We start from the raw sequence: 12,563 nt of genomic DNA on the forward strand, positions 1-12,563 counted from the left end.
TAAACAAGATGGACTTAATTGATATTTATAGGACATTCCATCCAAAAACAACAGAATACACATTTTTCTCAAGTGCTCATGGAACATTCTCCAGGATAGATCATATCTTGGGTCACAAGTCAAGCCTTGGTAAATTTAAGAAAATTGAAATTCTTTCAAGTATCTTTTCCAACCACAGCGCTATGAGACTAGATATCAATTACAGGAAAAGATCTGTAAAAAATACAAACACATGGAGGCTAAACAATACACTACTTAATAACGAAGTGATCACTGAAGAAATCAAAGAGGAAAATTAAAAAATACTTAGAAACAAATGACAATGGAGACACGACGACCCAAAACCTATGGGATGCAGCAAAAGCAGTTCTAAGTGGGAAGTTTGTAGCAATACAATCCTACCTTAAGAAACAGGAAACATCTCGAATAAACAACCTAACCCTGCACCTAAAGCAATTAGAGAAAGAAGAACAAAAAACCCCAAAGTTAGCAGAAGGAAAGAAATCATAAAAATCAGATAAGAAATAAATGAAAAAGAAACGAAGGAAATGATAGCAAAGATCAATAAAACTAAAAGCTGGTTCTTTGAGAAGATAAACAAAATTGATAAACCATTAGCCAGACTCATCAAGAAAAACAGGGAGAAGACTCAAATCAATAGAATTAGAAATGAAAAAGCAGAAGTAACAACTGACACTGCAGAAATACAAAAGATCATGAGAGATTACTACAAGCAACTCTATGCCGATAAAATGGACAACGTGGAAGAAATGGACAAATTCTTAGAAATGCACAACCTGCCAAGACTGAATCAGGAAGAAATAGAAAATATGAACAGACCAATCACAAGCACTGAAATGAAAACTGTGATTAAAAATCTTCCAACAAACAAAAGTCCAGAACCAGATGGCTTCACAGGCGAATTCTATCAAAAACTTAGAGAAGAGCTAACCCCTATCCTTCTCAAACTCTTCCAAAATATAGCAGAGGGAGGAACACTCCCAAACTCATTCTACGAGGCCACCATCACCTTGATACCAAAACCAGACAAGGATGTCACAAGACAGAAAACTACAGGCCAATATCACTGATGAACATAGATGTAAAAATCCTCAACACAATACTGCAAACAGAATCCAACAGCACATTAAAAGGATCATACACCATGATCAACTGGGGTTTATCCCAGGAATGCAAGGATTCTTCAAAATATGCAAAACAATTAATGTGATAAACCATATTAACAAATTGAAGGAGAAAAACCATATGATCATCTCAATAGATGCAGAGAAAGCTTTCAACAAAATTCAACACCCATTTATGATAAAAACTCTGCAGAAAGTAGGCATAGAGGGAACTTTCCTCAACATAATAAAGGCCATATATGACAAACCCACAGCCAACATCGTCCTCAATGGTGAAAAACTGAAAGCATTTCCACTAAGATCAGTAACAAGATAAGGTTGCCCACTCTCATCACTCTTATTCAACATAGTTTTGGAAGTTTTAGCCACAGCAATCAGAGAAGAAAAGGAAATAAAAGGAATCCAAATCGGAAAAGAAGAAGTAAAGCTGTCACTGTTTGCAGATGACATGATACTATACATAGAGAATCCTAAACATGCTACCAGAAAACTACTAGAGGTAATCAATGAATTTGGTAAAGTTGCAGGATAGAAAATTAATGCACAGAAATCTCTGGCATTCCTATACACTAATGATGAAAAATCTGAAAGTGAAATCAAGAAAACACTCCCATTTACCATTGCAACAAAAAGAATAAAATATCTAGGAATAAACCTACCTACAGAGACAAGAGACCTGTATGCAGAAAATTATAAGACACTGATGAAAGAAATTAAAGATGATACAAATAGATGGAGAGCTATACCATGTTCTTGGATTGGAAGAATCAATATTGTGAAAATGACTATACTACCCAAAGCAATCTACAGATTCAATGCAATCCCTCTCAAACTACCACTGGTATTTTCCACAGAACTAGAATAAAAAATTTCACAATTTGTATGGAAACACAAAAGACCCCGAATAGCCAAAGCAATCTTGAGAATGAAAAGCGGAGCTGGAGGAATTAGGCTCCCTGACTTCAGACTATACGACAAAGCTAGAGTAATCAAGACAGTATGGTACTGGCACAAAAACAGAAAGATAGATCAATGGAACAGGATCGAAAGCCCAGAGATAAACCCACGCACATATGGTCACCTTATCTTTGATAAAGGAGGCAGGAATGTACAGTGGAGAAAGGACAGCCTCTTCAATAAGTGGTGCTGGGAAAACTGGACAGGTACATCTAAAAGTATGAGATTAGATCACTCTCTAACACCATACACAAAAATAAGCTCAAAATGGATTAAAGACCTAAACGTAAGGCCAGAAACTCTCAAACTCTTAGAGGAAAACATAGGCAGAACACTCTATGACATAAATCACAGCAAGATCCTTTCTGACCCACCTCCCAAAGAAATGGAAATAAAAACAAAAATAAACAAATGGGACCTAATGAAACTTCAAAGCTTTTGCACAGCAATGGAAACCATACACAAGACCAAAAGACAACCCTCAGAATGGGAGAAAATATTTGCAAATGAAGCAACTTACAAAGGATTAATCTCCAAAATTTATAAGCAGCTCATGCAGCTCAATAACAAAAAAAACAAACAACCCAATCCAAAAATGGGCAGAAGACCTAAATAGACATTTCTGTAAAGAAGATATACAGACTGCCAACAAACACATGAAAGAATGCTTAACTTCGTTAATCATTAGAGAAATGCAAATCAAAACTACAATGAGATATCACCTCACACCAGTCAGAATGGCCATCATCAAAAAATCTAGAAACAATAAATGCTGGAGAGGGTGCGGAGAAAAGGGAACCCTCTTGCACTGTTGATGGGAATGTAAATTGATACAGCCACTGTGGAGAACAGTATGGAGGTTCCTTAAAAAACTACAAATAGAACTACCATATGACCCAGCAATGCCACTACTGGGCATATACCCTGAGAAAACCATAATTCAAAAAGAGTCATGTACCAAAATGTTCATTGCAGCTCTATGTACAATAGCCCAGAGACGGAATCAATCTAAGTGTCCATCATCGGATTAATGGATAAAGAAAATGTGGCACATATATACAATGGAATATTACTCAGCCATAAAAAGAAACGAAATTGAGTTATTTGTGGTGAGGTGGATGGACCTAGAGTCTGTCATACAGAGTGAAGTAAGTCAGAAAGAGAAAGACAAATACCGTATGCTAACACATATATAAGGAATTTAAGAAAAAAAATGTCTTGAAGAGCCTAGGGGTAAGACAGGAATAAAGACACAGACCTACTAGAGAATGGACTTGAGGATATGGGGAGGGGGAAGGGTAAGCTGTGACAAAGCGAGAGAGAGGCATGGACATATATACACTACCAAATGTAAGGTAGATAGCTAGTGGGAAGCAGCCGCATAGCACAGGGAGATCAACTCGGTTCTTTGTGACCACATGGAGGGGTGGGATAGGGAGGGTGGGAGGGAGGGAGACGCAAGAGGGAAGAGATATGGGAACATATGTATATGTATAACTGATTCACTTTGTTATAAAGCAGAAACTACACACTAGTGTAAAGCAATTATACTCCAATAAAGATGTAAAAAAAATTTTTTTTCTTTAATCTGATTTTCAGGACAGAAAACTAAGTCTTTAATCAGACATATCAGAAGCACTTCTTCCATACTAAGGGAAAAGAGGAATGTGTCCATTTCCCATTTGACCATTTTCTAGTCAGTTCAATTCATTCTTAAATACAGACGCTGATGTTCCTTTAATTTTTTTTTTTATCCATGAAATAGATTGCTTACTTAATTCTGTCAATGAGTCTCTTTGATCACCACACTTGAAAAAGTAGAATCCATATATTTTACAATTCACTGACAGTCTCTATTTCCTTTAACTTAAAAAATTCATTAACATATACACACAGAAAATTGCACAAATCATGTGAACAAACCTATGCAACCATAAAAAGAAACAGAAGAGTAAAGAACTCCAGAATCCTCCTCCTGCCCTCTTGTTGTCACTTCTCTCTACCTCAAGAAAAGCCATTATTAGGTTTTCTAATATCATATATTCAATATGCCTTTGGGGGTTTTGACCTATTTATAAATAAATTCATACTTTCTATATCTCTTTGTGTCTAGCCGCATTCATTCACGATTATGTTTGTGAGATACCTCTGTGTTGTTGCACTTCGAAGTAGCTTGTTTACTCTCATTACTGGTTAGAATTCCTCTAAATGAATGTGCCACAATTTATCCATTATAATGTAGTCGGACATTTGCATTGTTTGCTGCTTGGAGTTATGTGACTAGGACTGCTAGGAATATTCCCCTACATATATTTTGGCAAATATTTTTATGCCTTTCTGTTGGATATATACCTTCAAGTAGACTTGTTGGGCCAAATGTATGTATATGTTCAGCTTTAGTGGATACTACCACATTATTTTCCAAAGTGGTTGTAGCAATTTACACTCTCATCAGCCACGTATAAGAATTCCAGTTGTCCCAAATCCTTGCAAATACCTGGTATTTCCTGTCTTCCTCATTTTAGCCATTTTGATAGATAAGCATTGTGGTTCTCCTTCAACTTTAATGCATGCATTTTCTTTACTTTTCCTAGAAATATGTTGTTTCAGTCTGGGGCAACTAGACTTAAGTTAGCTGACAAACACACTTCAGAAAAAGATATCTTCCCTAGGATTGTAGTTTTGGAGTTGAGGTATGCCTCTGTTGTGTACCAACTGCAAAGCAACATTAATTAGAGAAGAAAACATTAAGAAAACAAACCATCATATTATATTTGGGTTTCAGAAAAAAAGTCAGGAACCACTTTTTTAAAATGTTACACTATAGTAGAAAAAAAGGATTGTTCTCTTAACCCCATGATCACAAATGGAGTTTTTATAGACTTTGAATACAACATACTTTAAGGAAATTTAGTCAAGTTATTACTGAATCATTATGATCTAATAATAATCCACCCTCAATGTTTTATTAAATAAAACATTGTCCAAGTGACATACAATTTAACAAAGTATCTACTTTATGTAATTTATCACAAGCATTTGATAAACCAGGTAATATAGAGGTTCTACACGTGACATCAAAGCACTAAAGGCTGACTGACTGACTGGTTTGGGTTTATTTTTAAGCACAAGGACAACTGTTATCTTCTGGTTGGGTGTCAGAAGGCTTAAGTTCAAACAAAGCAAAGGGTATTTTTAGAGCTTATATTTAGTCTTCATAATATAACTAGCAAGCACTAACTAGTAGTTGACTTCCATTCTTAAAGAGGAAACTTTTTTCTTAAATGTTTTTATTTTTACAGTGGGTCTGGTACATTATCTTCTACCAATGCAAAGTTTTGCTGCTTTGGGCTGCCTTCTCTTGGCCCTAAATTTTATTTTATTTTTTTATTGTTTGGCTGTACAGCTGCTGTGGAAGTGCAGAGTCTTAACCACTTAACCACCAGGGAAGTTCCTCTTGGTCCTAAATTTTAGACATTAAAGTCCTTATTTCCCCATTACCATAAACATCTGGCTCACCCTTTCGGAAGCTCCTCTTGTTATTCCTCAGTTTTTCAAATCTGCCTTCAAATGAAGCCTACTAGCCTCCAGGATCATTCCAGAAATATCTAGTGGCATCCCTATGCACTGGGAATGGAAGTTAGGTATACTTTCACTGGCTTTAAACATATATATATATATATATAGTATCTGGAATAAACTCTTCTTATCAATGTTTTATGTAGTTAAGAAATGTACCATACCCAAATCAGTCTGCTTCTTTAGAAATTTAAAGATATATATTGCATTCTGCTTTAAAGATGCACTTCAAACTCTAAAGCTTTTCCTGTCTAAAATATGATGTTTCTCTTAAAAAACAAACAGCAAGTCACCTGCTAGAATTTCGGAGGCTGCCCAGATAACCATATCCTTGTTAGGATTTGGAATTGTACAAATATTAAACCACTTTAGACTTTGGAATCTGGGCACTATTTCCAGAGTCATAGTTGACATTAATGGGCAAATTCTCATCTTTGGTTAAGCAATCTGTTTTGGTTGTATTGTTGCCAATTCCAGATGCTCTCACACTTCTTGGTATGTATTTGTGGAGAACAGGTAAGATCCAGAAATAATTCTTCCAAACATACATACACATAGATGCAATTACTATCTTTTTTATGAATAAACAGGGATGATAGAGTTTGATATAGCTTCATTGCCTACCGCTGCAAGTTGTTTTCCTTTGTGGATCTAGGTATAAACTTTTTAGAAAGCAAAACAAGGCAGGTCTAAAACAACGAACTGAAGCAAAACAGATTGGATTTTTATCTCCAGTTTTGAGTGCTGATTTTATGACCTAGTAACTCAGGTATATTCACATGCTGTGGCTTGGCACCTGCTTTTACCTTGTCTATTTCTCAGCAAAGCCTTTATCTCAGATTTTGCCCCCACTCCTTGTTCCCCTGCCACCTTCTATGGAATGCTGTGCCAGAAATATTTTCTGTGATTTAGTTTTAATCACATCTTCTAAAACCTTTCTCACTCTTCCCTCACTTTGTCTTACAAGCTAGAAGGAAACAAATCAAGGCTGTATGCCCTTATCCCCATGCAAAATAGTGAGCAGTTTCATTGGTTCCTAGAGACAGCACATTGCACTGTGGAAGAAGGTATTCAAACATTTATTAAATTCCATACTTGAGGGCTTCCCTGGTGGCGCAGTGGTTGAGAATCTGCCTGCCGATGCAGGGGACATGGGTTCGAGCCCTGGTCCGGGAAGATCCCACATGCCGCGGAGCAACTAGGCCCGTGAGCCACCTACTGAGCCTGCGCGTCTGGAGCCTGTGCTCCGCGACGAGAGAGGCCGCGACAGTGAGAGGCCCGCGCACCGCGATGAAGAGTGGCCTCCGCTCGCCGCAACTAGAGAAAGCCCTCGCACAGTAACGAAGACCCAACAAAGCCATAAATAAATAAATAATTAAAAAAAAAATTTCCATACTTGAGACAAAAGGATAGCATCAAAAATTTCCCTGATAAAATGTAACAGTTCCCTGTATTTCTTCACACTTTGTTTTTCTTTGCTGTTGTTGCTTAAAATTTTAATGAAACATTAGCAGGTTATAGAGGAAAGAGCAGTCATAGCTACTGCTCTGTGAGTTGGGGACCTAAGTTCTGGTCCTGATCCTCCACCATATACTCACTCACTAGCTGTGTGACCTTAAGTAAGACCTGCTTTGAGTGTCACTTCCCTCATCTGTAAAATAAGGAGTTTTAGGCCAGCCCTGCAGTTTTTAATGGTACTCAGTGGACGGCAAATGTGCTTTAGTGGTTCTAGCATCTATCTGATGCTAATTTCACAGGTTCTGGGGCTACTCTAAGACTAAACACTGATCCATAAACCCAATCAAAATTTCCTTTCTGCTCATCCAAATAGTTTCATTGACTTCAGTGACTGACATTACAATCTTCTCTCTTTTTAAAAATGTTCTGCAGTTTCATATTTAATATATCAAGATGTAGATTTTTTTCTTTTTTTAAACCTACTTGAGATTCATTGGGATTTTTAGATCTGAGGATTGGGGTCTTTCAATAATTCTGGAAAGTTCTCAGCCTTTATATCTTCAAATATTGCTCATTTCCTATTCTATCTCCTTCTAAAATTCCAAATAGATACACATTAGACTGTCTCATTCTGTCCTTGAAGTCTCTTACCCCCATTTTTATATTTTTCATCTTTTTAAAAAAGTAATAATTATTTTTTTAAAGTCTTTATTGAATTTGTTACAATATTGCTTCTGTTTTATGTTTTGGTTTTTTGGCCGCGAGGCATGTGGGATCTTAGCTCCCTGAACAGGGATCTAACTCACAACCCCTGCATTGGAAGGCGAAGTCTGGACCGCCAGGGAAGTCCCTATTTTTCACCTTTAAGTGTTACTGGATTGTATTCCAAGGAATATCTTCAGATATATTTTCTAGTTCACTGACTCTCTTCATATGTGTCTAATCTGTTTAATCAATCCATGGAGCTTTAAGTTCAACAATATATTTTTCATTTCTAGATATTCTATTTGGATCTTTTTCAAATCCATTTGTTCTTTGTTCATGTTTTCAATCTTTTTAGAGCTCTACCTAAACATATTACAATCAGTTGTTTAAAAAAAAATCAGTTGTTTTATATGTCATTTCTGATTGTTCTAATACATGAAGCCTTTGCAGGTTGGTTTCTGCTGTCTGTTCCCTCCATGGGCTCTCACCATGATGCCTAGTATTCTTGTTTGCTTTATAAATCTTGACTGCAAATTACTCACTCATCCTGCAAATTTTTCTCTGTGAATATTCTGCGGCTTGAGTTGCAGCTGGTAAAATTCATCAAGATAAGATTTGAGTTTTCCTTTCCAATATGCCTTGGGATACTACCAACCTAAAACCATTTTATGTTTAATTCTCTATTTCAGGCTTTTGGAGGCACACAGGTAGTGAGTGTGAATACAGGCTGCAAACCCCTGTGGAGGCTGACTTTTCATGAGGAGATAAATTCTCAGAGCAATGGTTTCCCTTCCCTCGGACAAACAAGCTTCCTAGCTATCCCCTTCTGCAAGTGGGGTTTATTTATCTCAATCAGCCTTAACCTGTGAGTGTAGCCCTTTGGATATCCAGGTTTGTGCAGCAATTCCCTATTAGAATCCCCATCTTAGGCACATCCTGGGCTTTATTTCCTGGCCCCCGCACTTCGTGTAGTTGTCCGCTCTCTCTAGCATTTAGCAGACAACTTTAGGAAAAAGCCAAGCTTGCATGCCTACTATACATTTTTACTTTTATGCCAGCTCAACGATAAATTTGAAAAAACTTTTTTTTTTTTTGCGGTATGCGGGCCTCTCACTGTTGTGGCCTCTCCCATTGCGGAGCACAGGCTCCGGACACGCAGGCTCAGCGGCCATGGCTCACGGGCCCAGCCGCTCCGCGGCATGTGGAATCTTCCCGGACCGGGGCACAAACCCGTGTCCCCTGCATCGGCAGGCGGACTCTCAACCACTGCGCCACCAGGCAAGCCCTTGAAAAAACTTTAAAAAATATTTCTTACAGCATTATAGTTGTTTTGTCAGGTGGGCTGGCCATGGTAACTAATCCACTGTTATGTCGGAAACAGAAGTCTCTGATTAATTAACTTTATAATGAGCAAATATTATAAATTTAAATATATAAACCATAGTTATATTAATAAATCAACAAATTCCTGATTTTCTCTTTTTTGTCTCTTGGGGGTTCTATTCAATATTCCTTTTTCAGAAAAGGATTCTACTTCTTTAAAAGTTTTGAAAATTTCCTCTTCCACCCACAAACTGTAATGATTATAATGATTTCTCCTTATGATGTTGCTAAATCTATTAACTAGCTAGACCACCACTGATGGCGTATGAACTGAGTCTCAGTTTCACTCTCCCTTATAAGGTCAAATAATCCAGGTGGCATGTCATATTTTCAAACTTTTAATTTTTTTTCTTAGTAGGGAAACCTTTTTGACCTAGAAAACTTTAAGCAGAAGCCCAGTATGGAAAAGAGGTTTCTGCTCTGGGCTCAGGAATAGGGAAGAAGATCTGAAAGCCAACAGATTTGAATTTCTCCACCACTTTTCTGGAATACCTCATGAATTCTAAAAGTTTGCTTGAGGTTTTGCTATGGGACCTTACGCAAGTTCTTTGATCTCTCTGTGCTTCAGTTTCCTCATCTGTAAAATAGGGAAGATAATAGTACCCCCTGATAAAACTGCTATGATGATTGAATGAGTTATATATATAAAGCACTTAGTACAGTACAGTATTGGCACAGAGTGAACACTATATAAAGGTTAATTTTTAAAAATACAGAACTTTTAACTCTTCAAAAATCCTATTGGATTTTTCATACTCTTTTGACTTTTTACAAAATTCATAATTTGTATATTACTTTTCCAGTTTTACTTAAAAAGAATTTTCAAAATAAAAGAAAAAAGTGATCTCAACTTTAAACTTCAGAGTCAAACTAAAACTAAAGACCTATTTATTCTATGTTGTTTCATTCCCATATATTGCTTTCTTCTAGCACTTAGGGCTCTCTGAATCCATAAAAACAAAAACAAATCTACACTACAGACTCAATAGACTTCCCTTTTCACTTTAAGTTTGCTCTAAGACAAAACATACCCAAGTCCATTATGTACCTTGATTTCAGATCCACCTCTACCCATCTAGGTTACTTAATGCTCCCTTGTCCGCCCGCCTCATCCTGTCTGCTATAAGGTTAGTGAAAAGAGAGGAGAAGGGCACAGGGCTGAGGCAGAGCTTGTGCATTTCTCTGAGGATGGTATCTTTTGGGTGGTCAAGGGGCTGGTGTGGCTGCTGGTATAGAACCAAGCCCAGGGAGAGGGGAAAGAAGGGGCTGAACCAGGAACCTGTATAGGAGCACAGGAAAGAGAGTCAAAAGGATAAGAAGACACTGGCTTTCAGGAACTCTCTTCATTTTTCAGATGAGGAGACTGTGACCTAGACAGCTGAAAAGCCCTGTGGGGAGGGAGCAAATCCTGGGTCTAAGCTTGAGAATGGGAGGTCATTCTACCTCTGCTTCTTCAAAAATTACTAAAGACTTGGTCCAATACACAGCTGGGTCTCCAAAGTATGTGACGCATGGGGAGGGGCAACCAAGGGGAATAAAACAACACATTGAACTGAATAATTCAAAATGTTGATCACACTAAAACCACAGGGCCAGAGGCCAAACATAATGTCAGCTTCTTTAAATGCTTTAGAAAAAGCATTGACCCAAGAACAAGAAGACCTGGGTTCTATTAGGCTGAGCCATATAAAACTGTCATTTTTGTAGGTCAAAATTCAGGGGTGCCCATTTCACACTGCTCAACCCACAGTCCCATTTCCACCACTCTGTGGATCTTTGGGATCCACAGAGGCTGGTGATGCCTGCCTTGTCTAGTTTGTAGGGTTTTTGCAAGGACAGATCCAAATTACACAACATTTATTGAGTGCCTGCTTATGGGTAGCTGCTTGGAAGACAAAAGATGACTAAGGTATAATGCTGGTTCCCAAGGAACTAGCAGTCCAGTGGAGAAGATAGGGAAACAAATAAAGTTGGATACGATAAGCAAATAAGGGAGGAAGCAATAAATTCTGCTGATTGGGAGACAAAGGAATTTGAATTGAGCTCTAAGGGTTAAATAGAAGTTTCCCAGGTAAAGGGGAAGAGGCAACTTTAGCAAGAGGAACAACTTGAGCAAGGCATGGAGGTGTGAGAGTGCATGGTAGCTTGAGGAACAGTAAATAGTCCAGTGGGTCTAAAATGCACAGGGCATAGAGGAAGGGGCTGTGTGAGGCTAGAAAGTCTGAAGGGCAGGTCGTACCAGTGTATAAAAATGATTAGATAAGACTGCATCCAGGAAAACCGTAAGAAAGCATAGAAGTGTTTTATAAATACTGTGTTATTTACCTTAAAGACATAAAAGAAAGTTTTCCTAAAAACTCATACCATCCTTCCCCTCCTCTAACAAAAGGTTCAGCTTCAGTCATAGATTGATTTGCCAGATTTCTTAATAGAGTGTTTCCTCTCCCTAGGAGGCAAGTAGAAATTTTCAGAGATGTGGGGAGTGGGGGACAGGAAGTGATTCAGTTTGAGTGCTGTCTCATGGTTCCCCAAACTCAACCTCCCTTTCCTCGACATCACTTATTCTGATCTCCTCCAGAAGAAAGAAGTGAAGCCACCACAATCAAGGGAGTAGAAGGTCAGTGTGAGCACACTCCTCTCTCACCTTCTCCCTTCTGCTTCCCTGCAAAATATCTCAGAATTAAGTCATACAGTGTTGCCAAGCTTAGCCATAATCCCCATTTTTTCTTCCCCCTACCAGACAGGACCAGTTTTGGGATGCTGACTTCTTTCAGTAATTTTCTGGTAGCCAACAACGGGTTGTGTAATCCCACCACATCCTCAGAGATCCTCTGCACAAACCAGAACATGCAATCTTGATGACACAGTGAATGGAATTAAAGGCCCAGGAATATAATTCTACTTCATTCTACCAATGGCTTCCATAGAATAAGAGAAAGAACCAGATGGACTTGATTTCAGATTCTGACTTTGTTACTTATTAGCTATGTGGCCTTTTCTAAGATACTTAATCTCTCTGAGCCTCTATTTCCTCACTTCTAGAATGGAGGCAATCATATTCAAATATTAGTGTCATGGTGACAATTATAAATAATGTATGTAAAACATCTGACCCACAGAAGATGTCCAAGATACTGTAACTGTTATAACCGTTAGTATTATCGCCACCACCATCATTATTATGAGTTTGCACTAATGCAGACTCCCTACTGGTTTCATTCCTACCCTCTTACTTCCCTCAATCTGTTCCTAAAATGGCAGTCAGAGCACTCTTTTAAAAACTAAGTCATATTCCATATTACTTAAAACCCTTCTTTGGTTTCCCATTGTACTTTG

The 12,563-nt window shown here is 37.9% G+C and overlaps 1 protein-coding gene across 2 annotated transcripts in view; it reads left to right on the top strand.

Moving 5' to 3' along the window:
* IL33 (interleukin 33) overlaps positions 1 to 12,563 on the top strand; it is a 46,340-nt gene that overhangs the window by 10,916 nt on the left and 22,861 nt on the right. The window contains exon 2 of one of the 2 annotated variants that reach the window (XM_082657209.1): positions 11,678 to 11,844. The exons of the other annotated variant lie outside the window; for it this stretch is intronic. The gene's annotated coding sequence lies outside the window, so the exon portion shown is untranslated. The remainder of the gene's footprint in view (positions 1 to 11,677; positions 11,845 to 12,563) is intronic. 2 annotated transcript variants of the gene reach the window in all.

This window comes from Grampus griseus (genome assembly GCF_964374135.1).
Source record: "Grampus griseus genome assembly, chromosome: 6".
Taxonomy (NCBI): Eukaryota; Metazoa; Chordata; class Mammalia; order Artiodactyla; family Delphinidae; genus Grampus; species Grampus griseus.